This window comes from Anomaloglossus baeobatrachus, chromosome 1 (assembly GCF_048569485.1).
Source record: "Anomaloglossus baeobatrachus isolate aAnoBae1 chromosome 1, aAnoBae1.hap1, whole genome shotgun sequence".
In the NCBI taxonomy this organism is placed as follows: Eukaryota; Metazoa; Chordata; class Amphibia; order Anura; family Aromobatidae; genus Anomaloglossus; species Anomaloglossus baeobatrachus.
This window is the reverse complement of record NC_134353.1, coordinates 755,964,811-755,982,752: the sequence shown is the minus strand read 5'-3', so window position 1 is coordinate 755,982,752 and position 17,942 is coordinate 755,964,811.

Below are 17,942 nucleotides of genomic sequence, written 5' to 3'. Positions count from 1 at the left end.
ACACACCCCCCCCCCCCCCCCCCCGCTCGGCTTACCTGCGGTGATGAAGTCCCGCCATCCCGACCTCAGCACTGTCACTGTCCTCCATGGCCGCCACTTGTCACATCACCTCTCGCTTCCGACCCGAGACTGACTAGCGGTGACGTCACGGACCTCTCGCGATACTTGAGGGGAAGGCGCCGGTCATTGAACTCAGTGACAGGGGCTGTCAGTGTGCTGGAGATCAGCGCAGGTAATGTACCTCGCTGACAGCAGCACTTGTCACCCCCCTGCAGTGACCTGGGCTGACCCATTGATGTTAGCTCAGGTCACTGCACTGCTCTCTCAGCCAATAGGGAACATCCTGCTCTTCATTGACTGGGACAGTGTGGATCGTCATGGCAACCCCTTGGATTACACCAGACCTGGATTTGTTTTTCATTCTAATAAATTGGTTAAAGAGGGAATGTTTTGGGGAGTGTTTTTTCAAATAAAAATGTGTTTGTCATCTATTTTTTTTATTACTGACTGGGTTGGTGATGTCGGGTATCTGATAGACGCCTGACCTCACCAACCCCAGGGCTTGATGCCAGGTGACATTACACATCTGGTATTAACCCCATATATTACCCCATTTGCCACCGCACCAGGGCGCGGGATGAGCTGGGGCGAAGAACCAGGATTGGCGCATCTAATGGATGCGCCACTTCTGGGGCGGCTGCGGCCTGCTATTTTTAGGCTGGGGAGAGTCCAATAACCATGGACCTCCCTAGTCTGAGAATATCAGGCCTCAGCTGTCTGCTTTACCTTGGCTGGTGATCCAATTTTGGGGGACCCCTACGTGTTTTTTTTTAAATTATTTATTTAATTTAAAATAACAGCGTGGGGTGCCCTCAGATTTGGATTACCAGCCAAGGTGAGGTTGCCAGCTGTGGTCTGCAGGCTGCAGCCGTCTGCTTTACCCTAGCTGGCTACAAAACTAGGGGGAACCCTACGTCATTTTTTTTTTTCATTTTTTTTGCTAAATACAAAGCTAAGCACCCCTTAGTGCCACATGAAAGGCACCAAGGGGTGCTCCACTTTTTCTCCATTTTTTCTCCACTTTTTCTCCACTTTTTCTCCACTTTTTCTCCACTTATTCTCCACTTATTCTCCACTTTTTCTCCACTTTTTCTCCATTTTTTTCTCCACTTTTTCTCCAGTTATTCTCCACTTTTTCTCCACTTTTTCTCCACTTATTCTCCACTTATTCTCCACTTTTTCTCCACTTTTTCTCCATTTTTTTCTCCATTTTTTCTCCACTTTTTCTCCACTCTCTCTCTATTCTTTTTCTATGGTCGGTCTACCCATTAGCTCTGCCATGCACACTGTAGCTCTACACCTACTGCACATGTTACTTTATGATTGACATCTCTTTCGTACCAGAGCTGTCTAAGTCCACTCTGACCCCATATTTGTCATTACTATATTGTCCTTGTACTGTATTATGACATTTGAATCATGTGTTTCATTTCTTGCTGTGTTGCAATTTTTTTGCTGCATCCCAATTGTACCTCTACATTGTTCGAGTTTATGTTATTGTTCTCTCACTCTTATGTGATACTGATTATTGTCATTTTTCATGATTACATGCAGATAAGTCCAATCTGACGAAGGCTCAGGCCGAAACGTCATTTGTAACTTGTTTTGGACAAAAACATATATGCTTATGAAAAATTTTTTTTTCTTAATACGGACCAATAAAGAGTGATTTTGCATTACTATCCGTTGTGACTTACTGACTTAGTCTGGGAGATTTAGAGTGCCGAGGTTACTCACTAATTGTATCTATTATTACCTCTGAGCACCTATATACCAGTGAGCAGAGCTTCCTCTACAGTAGTTCTCCTGATTAGGCATGCCCTTACCTCATGAGCAGGGCATTGCAGCTTTGGTAGCAACCATTACGACATGGACTCTGCTGCTGTGGACCCGAGAAGAGTGAGTGCAGATTCATTGCACCCACACTCCTCACATGAAGGGTCCGCACTCCTAGAAAATGGGGGATACGTTCCCTGAGTGTCTCCCCCCCATATTCTAGACGGTCCAGAGTAGAGTTGAGCGCGGTTCGTGGTTCGTGGTTCTCCAGTTCTAGGCTCGAGTGATTTTGGGGCATGTTCTAGATCGAACTAGAACTCGAGCTTTTTGCAAAAGCTCGATAGTTCTAGAAACGTTCGAGAACGGTTCTAGCAGCAAAAAAACAGCTAAATCCTAGCTTGGTTTCTGCTGTAATAGTGTAAGTCACTCTGTGAATCACACTATTATGACATTTCAGTGTATAGTGTGCGGGAACAGCGCCTTCAGATCACTGCTGTTTCTATAATGGCGATTTTTTTTTTTTCTTCTCTTCCTTCCCTAAGCGCGCGCGTCTTGTGGGGCAGGCCAGCATGTCAGCCAATCCCAGACACAAACACAGCAAAGTGGACTTTTAGCCAGAAAAGCAACGGCATGTGTGATAGGATGTCCATGTCACATGTCCCTGCATTATAAAAACGGACATTTTCCTCCAGGACGCCATTATCTGCCTTCTGCGTCTTTGGTGTCAGACATCACTGTCGCACCTCCGTCCTCCTGAGTCCTATCGCCGATACAGCTGTATGCGCTGCATACACAGCGTTAGACAGCTTAGGGAGAGCACTTTCTAGCAGTCCTTTTAAGGGCTCAAACCGGCAGGGTCAGAGAGCCATAGGTGACAGGTCCTGAAAACAGCAACAGCGTCTGTGTAGCCAAGGTGTACCTAGTGGCATCCTAAACGTGGCTATTGGACTTTGCTATAGTCCCACTAGTGCAAAGACATTTGCAGAGCACGTCTGCCTGCATTGCACACTCCACCTTTTTTTAACTAAGCCATTATACTAGCAAACAGTCAGTGTACCTAGTGGCATCCTAAACGTGGCTATTGTACTTTTGTCTATTCACACTATTGTAAAGATATTTGCAGCACGTCTGCCTGCATTGCACACTCCACCTTTTTTTAACTCAGCCATTATACTAGCAAACAGTCAGTGTACCTAGTGGCATCCTAAACGTGGCTATTGAACTTTTGTCTATTCACACTATTGTAAAGATATTTGCAGCACGTCTGCCTGCATTGCACACTCCACCTTTTTTTAACTCAGCCATTATACTAGCAAACAGTCAGTGTACCTAGTGGCATCCTAAACGTGGCTATTGGACTTTTGTCTATTCAAACTATTGTAAAGATATTTGCAGCACGTCTGCCTGCATTGCACACTCCAACTCATTATAACTCAGCCATTATACTAGCAAACAGTCAGTGTACCTAGTGGCATCCTAAACGTGGCTATTGGACTTTTGTCTATTCACACTATTGTAAAGATATTTGCAGCACGTCTGCCTGCATTGCACACTCCAACTCATTATAACTCAGCCATTATACTAGCAAACAGTCAGTGTACCTAGTGGCATCCTAAACGTGGCTATTGGACTTTTGTCTATTCACACTATTGTAAAGATATTTGCAGCACGTCTGCCTGCATTGCACACTCCAACTCATTATAACTAAGCCATTATACTAGCAAACACTCAGTGTACCTAGTGGCATCCTATACGTGGCTATTGGACTTTGCTATAGTCACACTAGTGCAAAGACATTTGCAGCACCTCTGCCTGCATTGCACACTCCAACTCATTATAACTAAGCCATTATACTAGCAAACACTCAGTGTACCTAGTGGCATCCTATACGTGGCTATTGGACTTTGCAATAGTCACACTAGTGCAAAGACATTTGCAGAGCGCGTCTGCCTGCATTGCACACTCCAACTCATTATAACTAAGCCATTATACTAGCAAACACTCAATGTACCTAGTGGCATCCTATACATGGCTATTGGACTTTGCTATAGTCACACTAGTGCAAAGACATTTGCAGAGCGCGTCTGCCTGCATTGCACACTCCAACTCATGATAACTAAGCCATTATACTAGCAAACACTCAATGTACCTAGTGGCATCCTATACGTGGCTATTGGACTTTGCTATAGTCCCACTAGTGCAAAGACATTTGCAGAGCACCTCTACCTGCATTGCACACTCCAACTCATGATAACTAAGCCATTATACTAGCAAACACTCAGTGTACCTAGTGGCATCCTATACTTGGCTATTGGACTTTGCTATAGTCCCACTAGTGCAAAGACATTTGCAGCACCTCTACCTGCATTGCACACTCCAACTCATGATAACTAAGCCATTATACTAGCAAACACTCAGTGTACCTAGTGGCATCCTATACGTGGCTATTGGACTTTGCTATAGTCACACTAGTGCAAAGACATTTGCAGAGCACCTCTACCTGCATTGCACACTCCAACTCATGATAACTAAGCCATTATACTAGCAAACACTCAGTGTACCTAGTGGCATCCTATACGTGGCTATTGGACTTTGCTATAGTCCCACTAGTGCAAAGACATTTGCAGCACCTCTACCTGCATTGCACACTCCAACTCATGATAACTAAGCCATTATACTAGCAAACACTCAGTGTACCTAGTGGCATCCTATACGTGGCTATTGGACTTTGCTATTGGCACACTAGTGCAAAGACATTTGCAGAGCGCGTCTGCCTGCATTGCACACTCCAACTCATTATAACTAAGCCATTATACTAGCAAACACTCAGTGTACCCAGTGGCATCCTATACGTGGCTATTGGACTTTGCTATAGTCACACTAGTGCAAAGACATTTGCAGAGCGCGTCTGCCTGCATTGCACACTCCAACTTATGATAACTAAGCCATTATACTAGCAAACACTCAGTGTACCTAGTGGCATCCTATACGTGGCTATTGGACTTTGCTATAGTCACACTAGTGCAAAGACATTTGCAGAGCACCTCTACCTGCATTGCACACTCCAACTCATGATAACTAAGCCATTATACTAGCAAACACTCAGTGTACCTAGTGGCATCCTATACGTGGCTATTGGACTTTGCTATAGTCCCACTAGTGCAAAGACATTTGCAGCACCTCTACCTGCATTGCACACTCCAACTCATGATAACTAAGCCATTATACTAGCAAACACTCAGTGTACCTAGTGGCATCCTATACGTGGCTATTGGACTTTGCTATAGTCACACTAGTGCAAAGACATTTGCAGAGCACCTCTACCTGCATTGCACACTCCAACTCATGATAACTAAGCCATTATACTAGCAAACACTCAGTGTACCTAGTGGCATCCTATACGTGGCTATTGGACTTTGCTATAGTCCCACTAGTGCAAAGACATTTGCAGCACCTCTACCTGCATTGCACACTCCAACTCATGATAACTAAGCCATTATACTAGCAAACACTCAGTGTACCTAGTGGCATCCTATACGTGGCTATTGGACTTTGCTATAGTCACACTAGTGCAAAGACATTTGCAGAGCGCCTCTACCTGCATTGCACACTCCAACTCATGATAACTAAGCCATTATACTAGCAAACACTCAGTGTACCTAGTGGCATCCTATACGTGGCTATTGGACTTTGCTATAGTCACACTAGTGCAAAGACATTTGCAGCACCTCTACCTGCATTGCACACTCCAACTCATGATAACTAAGCCATTATACTAGCAAACACTCAGTGTACCTAGTGGCATCCTATACGTGGCTGTTGGACTTTGCTATAGTCACACTAGTGCAAAGACATTTGCAGAGCACCTCTACCTGCATTGCACACTCCAACTCATGATAACTAAGCCATTATACTAGCAAACACTCAGTGTACCTAGTGGCATCCTATACGTGGCTATTGGACTTTGCTATAGTCCCACTAGTGCAAAGACATTTGCAGCACCTCTACCTGCATTGCACACTCCAACTCATGATAACTAAGCCATTATACTAGCAAACACTCAGTGTACCTAGTGGCATCCTATACGTGGCTATTGGACTTTGCTATAGTCACACTAGTGCAAAGACATTTGCAGAGCGCGTCTGCCTGCATTGCACACTCCAACTCATTATAACTAAGCCATTATACTAGCAAACACTCAGTGTACCTAGTGGCATCCTATACGTGGCTATTGGACTTTGCTATAGTCACACTAGTGCAAAGACATTTGCAGCACCTCTGCCTGCATTGCACACTCCAACTCATTATAACTAAGCCATTATACTAGCAAACACTCAGTGTACCTAGTGGCATCCTATACGTGGCTATTGGACTTTGCTATAGTCACACTAGTGCAAAGACATTTGCAGAGCGCGTCTGCCTGCATTGCACACTCCAACTCATTATAACTAAGCCATTATACTAGCAAACACTCAGTGTACCTAGTGGCATCCTATACGTGGCTATTGGACTTTGCTATAGTCACACTAGTGCAAAGACATTTGCAGCACCTCTGCCTGCATTGCACACTCCAACTCATTATAACTAAGCCATTATACTAGCAAACACTCAGTGTACCTAGTGGCATCCTATACGTGGCTATTGGACTTTGCTATAGTCCCACTAGTGCAAAGACATTTGCAGCACCTCTACCTGCATTGCACACTCCAACTCATGATAACTAAGCCATTATACTAGCAAACACTCAGTGTACCTAGTGGCATCCTATACGTGGCTATTGGACTTTGCTATAGTCACACTAGTGCAAAGACATTTGCAGAGCGCGTCTGCCTGCATTGCACACTCCAACTTATGATAAATGGAATGGGTGCATTACAATACACGGAAAAGTTATCAAAATTAGGTCTATTTACTCTAGAAAAGAGAAGACTTAGGGGAGACCTAATAAATATGTACAAATATATCAGAGGGCCATATAGAGATCTCTCCCATGATCTGTTTGTACCAAGGACTATGACAAGAACAAGGGGGCATTCTTTTCGATTGGAGGAAAGAAAATTCCTACATCAGCATAGAAGAGGGTTCTTCACGGTAAGAGCAGTGAGGCTCTGGAACTCTCTTCCTGAGGAAGTGGTGATGGCCAACTCACTGAATGAATTTAAGAGAGGAATGGATGCATTTCTTGTTAGCAAAAGTATAGAAGGTTATAAATAGCATAATCTTACAGGTAGATAGAAGAGCGACCTAGATTATTAGAGGAATGGGTGGGCTGCAACACCAAGACAGGTTATTAAACTTGGAGTTAGTTAGTTAGGAAAAACAAAGGCTTAGGGGGATCTAATCACAATGTATAAATATATGAGGGGACAGTACAGAGACCTTTCCAAAGATCTCTTTACACCTAGGCCTGCGACTGGAACAGGGGCATCCGCTAAGTCTTGAGGAAAGAATGTTTAATCATAATCACAGATGAGGATTCTTTACTGTACGAGCAGTGAGACTATGGAGCTCTCTGCCGTATGATGTTGTAATGAGGGATTCACTAGTAAAATTTAAGCAGAGCCTGAACGCATTTCTTGAAAAATATAATATTACCAGTTATGTATATTAGATTTTATGACAGGGTGTTGATCCAGGGAACTAGTCTGATTGCCGTATGTGGAGTCAGGAAGGAATTTTTTTCCCCATTGGAGCTTATTTGACACATTGGGGTTTTTTTGCCTTCCTCTGGATCAACATGTTAGGCTACAGGTTGAACTAGATGGACTTAGAGTCTCCCTTCAACCTTAAAAACTATGAAACTATGAAACTATGAAACTATAACTAAGCCATTATACTAGCAAACACTCAGTGTACCTAGTGGCATCCTATACGTGGCTATTGGACTTTGCTATAGTCCCACTAGTGCAAAGACATTTGCAGCACCTCTACCTGCATTGCACACTCCAACTCATGATAACTAAGCCATTATACTAGCAAACACTCAGTGTACCTAGTGGCATCCTATACGTGGCTATTGGACTTTGCTATAGTCACACTAGTGCAAAGACATTTGCAGAGCGCGTCTGCCTGCATTGCACACTCCAACTCATTATAATCAAGCCATTATACTAGCAAACACTCAGTGTACCTAATGGCATCCTATACGTGGCTATTGGACTTTGCTATAGTCACACTAGTGCAAAGACATTTGCAGAGCGCGTCTGCCTGCATTGCACACTCCAACTCATGATAACTAAGCCATTATACTAGCAAACACTCAGTGTACCTAGTGGCATCCTATACGTGGCTATTGGACTTTGCTATAGTCACACTAGTGCAAAGACATTTGCAGCACCTCTGCCTGCATTGCACACTCCAACTCATTATAACTAAGCCATTATACTAGCAATTTTTGCTGCCAGTTTAAGGGCCGTAGTTGCATTGTCAGGGATATTTATTCTTTATTATTCTACTGTTAATAAAGCTAGACCACCACTGCAATCTACACCACCTCTCAATTTTTACTACCACATTTTCAGTCCACAATCTTGTCGCAATCAACATGAGTGGCAAAATGACAGATGCTGGTGGAAAGGGGAAGAGGCGTGGTGGAAAAGGCAAAAAAGGTTTTGTCCGTGGGGAAGGTGGCAAAGCTCCATTATCATCTGCTGAAGATAGACCATCTACCAGCAAAAGTAAGATGTCTACTACTTACCGTGGACAATCCGATGTGCTCCCTTTTTTACGGACACGAACAACAGGAACAAAGGTAGATGATGGGCAAAAAAGGAAAATGCTTGAATGATTCTCAAGTGGTCCAACAAGTGCCCTCTCAGCCACTTCAAGTACCGCATCCAAAAAACACCAGTCCTCTGAGTTGTCATCCCAATCAAACTTGCTTTCTCGCAGCTCTGAAGTCTCCATCAGCCCTGCACAGTATGGTGGAACTGAGATGGCTGAGTCTGCTGAGCTGTTCAGTCACACTATAGCCTGGGAATCAGAGGTCTGCTCCCAAGCTACAGTGAGTACAGAACAGGAAATGGTCTGCAGTGATGCCCAGAACCTTTGTGACTCTGATTCAGGCCGTGAGGACCAAGTTTCTGAGCATAATGTTGACCCTTTGTCACAAACTGTAACACCTGTGGTTATAGACAATGAGGAACATACTGATGAAGATGAGACGCAGATACCCGATTGGGATGACAACTTAAATATTCGGTCAGGGCAAGAAGAGGCTCGGTCTGAGGGGGAGGGGAGTGCAAACACAACAATTGATGATGAAGTTCTAGATCCCACCTACTGTCAACCCACAGTCAGACACTCGAGGAGGTCAACAGAGGCGGTGGAGGAGGATGCAACCGACGACGAAGTTACCTTGCGCCTTCCTGGACAGAGTCGGAGCACTGGTAGCACATCTACAACTGCATCCTCAGCCACCACTCTGCCTATGAGCATTATTCGGGGTGGATCAACAGGTCGCATGGCCTCTAAGCCTTGCCTAGCCTGGTCCTTTTTTGACATAGAAAAAGATCGCCCAAATTATGTGATCTGTAAACTTTGTCATGATTCTCTTAGTAGAGGTCAAAACCTCAGCAGTTTGACAACTTCTTCCATGAATCGTCACATGAATAAATATCATAGGTCCCGGTGGGAAGCTCACCGTGCTGCAATGCGGCCTAGCGGAGCGAACCATCCACCGCCTGCCCCTTCCAGTGCATCCGCGCGCTCTTCATCTTCTAGGACTGTGGGGACAGCTGTCACACCTGTTTTTCCACGCACAACTTCCACCACTGTAACCGCAACAGGCAGTTTGCTTGGTAGGTCGTCAGTTGGTTTGGAAGGGGAAACAAGTGAGAGTGTACAGCTCTCTCAGACATCGATAGCACCAACGTTGGATGAAGGCAACATCATGTCTCCGCCTGCACTTTCCTCACAAACCTGCATTTTTCCAGGGACACCCTACTCAACACCGTCTACACACAGCAGCCAGATCTCTGTCCCTCAGATGTGGTCAAATAAAAGGCCACTTCCTGCGACCCATGACAAAGCTAAGAGGTTGACTCTATCCCTCTGTAAGCTGTTGGCTACCGAAATGCTGCCTTTCCGCCTAGTGGACACACAGGATTTTAGAGACCTTATGTCTGTCGCTGTGCCCCAGTACCAGATGCCTAGTCGCCACTACTTCTCTAAGAAAGGTGTGCCCGCGCTACACCAGCATGTCGTACACAACATCACCGCTTCCTTGAGAAACTCTGTGTGTGAACGGGTGCATTTCACCACCGATACTTGGACCAGTAAGCATGGACAGGGACGTTACATGTCGCTGACTGGGCACTGGGTAACTATGGTCATAGATGGTGAAGGGTCTGCTGCACAAGTCTTGCCGTCCCCACGACTTGTGTGTCAATCCTCTGTCTGTCCAAGTTCCGCCACTGCTTCTGCATCCTCCACCTCATCTGGGTCCTCCACCTCCGCCCCAAGCCTGCCTGGTCAGGCCACCAGCGTTCTCACTGTGCAGAAGGAATCACGCACCCCTCATTACTATGCTGGCAGCAGAGCGCAACGGCATCAGGCGGTCTTTAGCTTGACATGTCTTGGGAATAAGAGTCACACAGCTGAGGAGTTGTGGTCAGCTCTGCAGTCCGAGTTTAATAAATGGTTGTCTCCACTGAACCTGCAGCCTGGTAAGGCCGTGTGCGACAATGCTGCAAACCTGGGTGCGGCCCTTCGCCTGGGCAAGGTGACACACGTACCTTGTATGGCTCACGTGTTGAACCTTGTCGTCCAGCAATTTTTAACACACTATCCCGGCCTAGATGGCCTTCTGAACAGGGCACGAAAAACTGTCTGCTCACTTCCGCCGTTCAAGCGCCGCAGCTGAGCGACTTGCATCGCTCCAGAAGTCTTTCGGCCTGCCGGTTCATCGCCTGAAATGCGATGTGGCGACACGCTGGAATTCAACTCTCCACATGTTACAGCGACTGTGGCAGCACCGCAGAGCCCTGGTGCAATACGTCATGACGTATAGCCTGGGCCAACGAGATGCAGAGGTGGGGCAGATCACCCTGATGGAGTGGTCTCAGATCAAGGACCTATGCACCCTTCTGCACAGTTTCGACATGGCGACGAATATGTTTAGCGCTGACAATGCCATTATCAGCATGACGATTCCAGTCATTTACATGCTGGAGCACACGCTAAACACTATTCGGAGTCAGGGGGTGGGACAACATGAAGGGGAGGAACTACAGGAGGATTCATATGCGCAAGGGACAACAACATCACCAAGGTCCAGACGTTCATCATCACCAACGCAGCAGGCATGGGACCATGGGGGACAGGGATCGACAAGGGCGCATAGTAGCAGGCGAAATGTTGAGCAAGGTGCAGGAGAACATGAAGAAATGGAGGACGAACTGTCCATGGACATGGAAGACTCAGCAGATGAGGGAGACCTTAGTCAAATTTCAGTTGAAAGAGGTTGGGGGGAGATGTCAGAGGAAGAAAGAACGGGTAGCACCTCTATGCCACAAACACAGCGTGGACTTGGTCCGCATGGCTTCGCAAGACACATGAGTGCCTTTTTGTTGCACTACCTCCAACATGACAGTCGTATTGTCAAAATTAAAAGTGATGATGACTACTGGCTTGCCACACTATTAGATCCCCGGTACAAGTCCAAATTTTGTGACATAATTCCAGCCATAGAAAGGGACGCACGTATGCAGGAGTATCAGCAGAAGCTGTTACTCGATCTTAGCTCGGCTTTTCCACCAAACAACCGTGCAGGTGCAGGGAGGGAATCTCCCAGTTGTAACTTGACAAACATGGGACGGTCTCGTCATCTTCAACAGTCTACCCGTACCAGTAGGACCGTATCTGGTGCTGGTAACAGCAACTTTATGGAATCTTTTCATAATTTTTTTAGACCCTCTTTTGCAAGGCCACCAGAGACAACAAGTCTGACACATAGTCAACGGCTGGAGAGGATGATACAGGAGTATCTCCAAATGAACATCGATACCATGACTTTGCAAATGGAGCCTTGCTCCTTTTGGGCTTCAAATCTAGAAAAATGGCCAGAGCTCTCCAGTTACGCCTTGGAGATTTTGTCGTGTCCAGCTGCCAGCGTTGTCTCTGAACGTGTCTTCAGTGCTGCTGGGTGTGTGCTGACAGATAAGCGCACGCGTCTGTCCAGTGACAATGTGGACAGACTGACGTTCATCAAAATGAACAAGTCATGGATCCAGAAGGAATTTACTACCCCTGTGTCATCCTGGGGAGAGTAAATGCTTGTGGATTTGGAATGTGCTTGATGCAAATCAAAACATCCTGTTTGCAACTAGGGCACAAGTGCTGCCACTGATGGGGTGTCTGTGTGGCCCAATTTTTGGAAAAAAGGGAGACTCCGCTTGGAGTAACCCTTGCTTGATGTGTTTTTAAAAGAAGCCAAGATGAACAGAGCTGGGATCAGGAAAGACTTTGCTACCTACCCCGGTGTCATCCTGGGGACGGATAAGAATGGCGTATTTTTGAATGTGCTTGATGCAAATCTAGCTGTGAAGTGTACAACTGGGGCACAACTGCTGCCACTGAAGGGGTGGGTGTGTGTGGGGCCCAATTTTTGGAAAAAAGGGAGACTCCGCTTGGAGTAACCCTTGCTTGCTGTGTTTTTAAAAGAAGCCAAGATGAACAGAGCTGGGATCAGGAAAGACTTTGCTACCTACCCCGGTGTCATCCTGGGGACGGATAAGAATGGTGTATTTTTGAATGTGCTTGATGCAAATCTAGCTGTGAAGTGTACAACTGGGGCACAACTGCTGCCACTGAAGGGGAGGGTGTGTGTGGGGCCCAATTTTTGGAAAAAAGGGAGACTCCGCTTGGAGTAACCCTTGCTTACATTGTTTTTAAAAGGAGCCAAGATGAACAAGTCATGGTTCAGCAAAGACTTTTACCTACCCCGGTGTCATCCTGGGGACGGTTAACTATGGCGTATTTTTGAATGTGCTTGATGCAAATCTAGCTGTGAAGTGTACAACTGGGGCACAACTGCTGCCACTGAAGGGGTGGGTGTGTGTGGGGCCCAATTTTTGGAAAAAAGGGAGACTCCGCTTAGAGTAACCCTTGCTTGATGTGTTTTTAAAAGAAGCCAAGATGAACAGAGCTGGGATCAGGAAAGACTTTGCTACCTACCCCGGTGTCATCCTGGGGACGGATAAGAATGGCGTATTTTTGAATGTGCTTGATGCAAATCTAGCTGTGAAGTGTACAACTGGGGCACAACTGCTGCCACTGAAGGGGTGGGTGTGTGTGTGGCCCAATTTTTGGAAAAAAGGGAGACTCCGCTTGGAGTAACCCTTGCTTACAGTGTTTTTAAAAAGGAGCCAAGATGAACAGAGCTGGGATCAGGAAAGACTTTGCTACCTACCCCGGTGTCATCCTGGGGACGGATAAGAATGGCGTATTTTTGAATGTGCTTGATGCAAATCTAGCTGTGAAGTGTACAACTGGGGCACAACTGCTGCCACTGAAGGGGTGGGTGTGTGTGGGGCCCAATTTTTGGAAAAAAGGGAGACCCTGCTTGGAGTAACCCTTGCTTGATGTGTTTTTAAAAGAAGCCAAGATGAACAGAGCTGGGATCAGGAAAGACTTTGCTACCTACCCCGGTGTCATCCTGGGGACGGATAAGAATGGCGTATTTTTGAATGTGCTTGATGCAAATCTAGCTGTGAAGTGTACAACTGGGGAACAACTGCTGCCACTGAAGGGGTGGGTGTGTGTGTGGCCCAATTTTTGGAAAAAAGGGAGACTCCGCTTGGAGTAACCCTTGCTTGATGTGTTTTTAAAAGAAGCCAAGATGAACAGAGCTGGGATCAGGAAAGACTTTGCTACCTACCCCGGTGTCATCCTGGGGACGGATAAGAATGGCGTATTTTTGAATGTGCTTGATGCAAATCTAGCTGTGAAGTGTACAACTAGGGCACAACTGCTGCCACTGAAGGGGTGGGTGTGTGTGGGGCCCAATTTTTGGAAAAAAGGGAGACTCCGCTTAGAGTAACCCTTGCTTGCTGTGTTTTTAAAAGAAGCCAAGATGAACAGAGCTGGGATCAGGAAAGACTTTGCTACCTACCCGGTGTCATCCTGGGGACGGATAAGAATGGCGTATTTTTGAATGTGCTTGATGCAAATCTAGCTGTGAAGTGTACAACTGGGGCACAACTGCTGCCACTGAAGGGGTGGGTGTGTGTGGGGCCCAATTTTTGGAAAAAATGGAGACTCCGCTTGGAGTAACCCTTGCTTGATGTGTTTTTAAAAGAAGCCAAGATGAACAGAGCTGGGATCAGGAAAGACTTTGCTACCTACCCCGTGTCATCCTGGGGACGGATAAGAATGGCGTATTTTTGAATGTGCTTGAAGCAAATCTAGCTGTGAAGTGTACAACTGGGGCACAACTGCTGCCACTGAAGGGGTGGGTGTGTGTGGGGCCCAATTTTTGGAAAAAAGGGAGACTCCGCTTGGAGTAACCCTTGCTTGATGTGTTTTTAAAAGAAGCTAAGATGAACAGAGCTGGGATCAGGAAAGACTTTGCTACCTACCCCGGTGTCATCCTGGGGACGGATAAGAATGGCGTATTTTTGAATGTGCTTGATGCAAATCTAGCTGTGAAGTGTGAAACTGGGGCACAACTGCTGCCACTGAAGGGGTGGGTGTGTGTGGGGCCCAATTTTTGGAAAAAAGGGAGACTCCGCTTGGAGTAACCCTTGCTTGATGTGTTTTTAAAAGAAGCCAAGATGAACAGAGCTGGGATCAGGAAAGACTTTGCTACCTACCCCGGTGTCATCCTGGGGACGGATAAGAATGGCGTATTTTTGAATGTGCTTGATGCAAATCTAGCTGTGAATTGTACAACTGGGGCACAACTGCTGCCACTGAAGGGGTGGGTGTGTGTGGGGCCCAATTTTTGGAAAAAAGGGAGACTCCGCTTGGAGTAACCCTTGCTTACATTGTTTTTAAAAGGAGCCAAGATGAACAAGTCATGGTTCAGCAAAGACTTTTACCTACCCCGGTGTCATCCTGGGGACGGTTAACTATGGCGTATTTTTGAATGTGCTTGATGCAAATCTACCTGTGAAGTGTACAACTGGGGCACAACTGCTGCCACTGAAGGGGTGGGTGTGTGTGGGGCCCAATTTTTGGAAAAAAGGGAGACTCCGCTTGGAGTAACCCTTGCTTGCTGTGTTTTTAAAAGAAGCCAAGATGAACAGAGCTGGGATCAGGAAAGACTTTGCTACCTACCCCGGTGTCATCCTGGGGACGGATAAGAATGGCGTATTTTTGAATGTGCTTGATGCAAATCTAGCTGTGAAGTGTACAACTAGGGCACAACTGCTGCCACTGAAGGGGTGGGTGTGTGTGGGGCCCAATTTTTGGAAAAAAGGGAGACTCCGCTTAGAGTAACCCTTGCTTGCTGTGTTTTTAAAAGAAGCCAAGATGAACAGAGCTGGGATCAGGAAAGACTTTGCTACCTACCCGGTGTCATCCTGGGGACGGATAAGAATGGCGTATTTTTGAATGTGCTTGATGCAAATCTAGCTGTGAAGTGTACAACTGGGGCACAACTGCTGCCACTGAAGTGGTGGGTGTGTGTGGGGCCCAATTTTTGGAAAAAATGGAGACTCCGCTTGGAGTAACCCTTGCTTGATGTGTTTTTAAAAGAAGCCAAGATGAACAGAGCTGGGATCAGGAAAGACTTTGCTACCTACCCCGTGTCATCCTGGGGACGGATAAGAATGGCGTATTTTTGAATGTGCTTGATGCAAATCTAGCTGTGAAGTGTACAACTGGGGCACAACTGCTGCCACTGAAGGGGTGGGTGTGTGTGGGGCCCAATTTTTGGAAAAAAGGGAGACTCCGCTTGGAGTAACCCTTGCTTGATGTGTTTTTAAAAGAAGCCAAGATGAACAGAGCTGGGATCAGGAAAGACTTTGCTACCTACCCCGGTGTCATCCTGGGGACGGATAAGAATGGCGTATTTTTGAATGTGCTTGATGCAAATCTAGCTGTGAAGTGTGAAACTGGGGCACAACTGCTGCCACTGAAGGGGTGGGTGTGTGTGGGGCCCAATTTTTGGAAAAAAGGGAGACTCCGCTTGGAGTAACCCTTGCTTGATGTGTTTTTAAAAGAAGCCAAGATGAACAGAGCTGGGATCAGGAAAGACTTTGCTACCTACCCCGGTGTCATCCTGGGGACGGATAAGAATGGCGTATTTTTGAATGTGCTTGATGCAAATCTAGCTGTGAATTGTACAACTGGGGCACAACTGCTGCCACTGAAGGGGTGGGTGTGTGTGGGGCCCAATTTTTGGAAAAAAGGGAGACTCCGCTTGGAGTAACCCTTGCTTACATTGTTTTTAAAAGGAGCCAAGATGAACAAGTCATGGTTCAGCAAAGACTTTTACCTACCCCGGTGTCATCCTGGGGACGGTTAACTATGGCGTATTTTTGAATGTGCTTGATGCAAATCTACCTGTGAAGTGTACAACTGGGGCACAACTGCTGCCACTGAAGGGGTGGGTGTGTGTGGGGCCCAATTTTTGGAAAAAAGGGAGACTCCGCTTGGAGTAACCCTTGCTTGCTGTGTTTTTAAAAGAAGCCAAGATGAACAGAGCTGGGATCAGGAAAGACTTTGCTACCTACCCCGGTGTCATCCTGGGGACGGATAAGAATGGCGTATTTTTGAATGTGCTTGATGCAAATCTACCTGTGAAGTGTACAACTGGGGCACAACTGCTGCCACTGATGGGGTGGGTGTGTGTGGGGCCCAATTTTTGGAAAAAAGGGAGACTCCGCTTGGAGTAACCCTTGCTTGCTGTGTTTTTAAAAGAAGCCAAGATGAACAGAGCTGGGATCAGGAAAGACTTTGCTACCTACCCCGGTGTCATCCTGGGGACGGTTAAGTATGGCGTATTTTTGAATGTGCTTGATGCAAATCTAGCTGTGAAGTGTACAACTGGGGCACAACTGCTGCCACTGAAGGGGTGGGTGTGTGTGGGGCCCAATTTTTGGAAAAAAGGGAGACTCCGCTTGGAGTAACCCTTGCTTACATTGTTTTTAAAAGGAGCCAAGATGAACAAGTCATGGTTCAGCAAAGACTTTTACCTACCCCGGTGTCATCCTGGGGACGGTTAACTATGGCGTATTTTTGAATGTGCTTGATGCAAATCTAGCTGTGAATTGTACAACTGGGGCACAACTGCTGCCACTGAAGGGGTGGGTGTGTGTGGGGCCCAATTTTTGGAAAAAAGGGAGACTCCGCTTGGAGTAACCCTTGCTTACATTGTTTTTAAAAGGAGCCAAGATGAACAAGTCATGGTTCAGCAAAGACTTTTACCTACCCCGGTGTCATCCTGGGGACGGTTAACTATGGCGTATTTTTGAATGTGCTTGATGCAAATCTACCTGTGAAGTGTACAACTGGGGCACAACTGCTGCCACTGAAGGGGTGGGTGTGTGTGGGGCCCAATTTTTGGAAAAAAAGGGAGACTCCGCTTGGAGTAACCCTTGCTTGCTGTGTTTTTAAAAGAAGCCAAGATGAACAGAGCTGGGATCAGGAAAGACTTTGCTACCTACCCCGGTGTCATCCTGGGGACGGATAAGAATGGCGTATTTTTGAATGTGCTTGATGCAAATCTACCTGTGAAGTGTACAACTGGGGCACAACTGCTGCCACTGATGGGGTGGGTGTGTGTGGGGCCCAATTTTTGGAAAAAAGGGAGACTCCGCTTGGAGTAACCCTTGCTTGCTGTGTTTTTAAAAGAAGCCAAGATGAACAGAGCTGGGATCAGGAAAGACTTTGCTACCTACCCCGGTGTCATCCTGGGGACGGTTAAGTATGGCGTATTTTTGAATGTGCTTGATGCAAATCTAGCTGTGAAGTGTACAACTGGGGCACAACTGCTGCCACTGAAGGGGTGGGTGTGTGTGGGGCCCAATTTTTGGAAAAAAGGGAGACTCCGCTTGGAGTCACCTTGCGGTGTTTTACATGACTTTAGAAGGGCGTGCCATGCCTATATCTGTGTGTCCTCCTCTTTTTCCTTGTCCAGCTGTTTTGTTTTCGCATGAGTA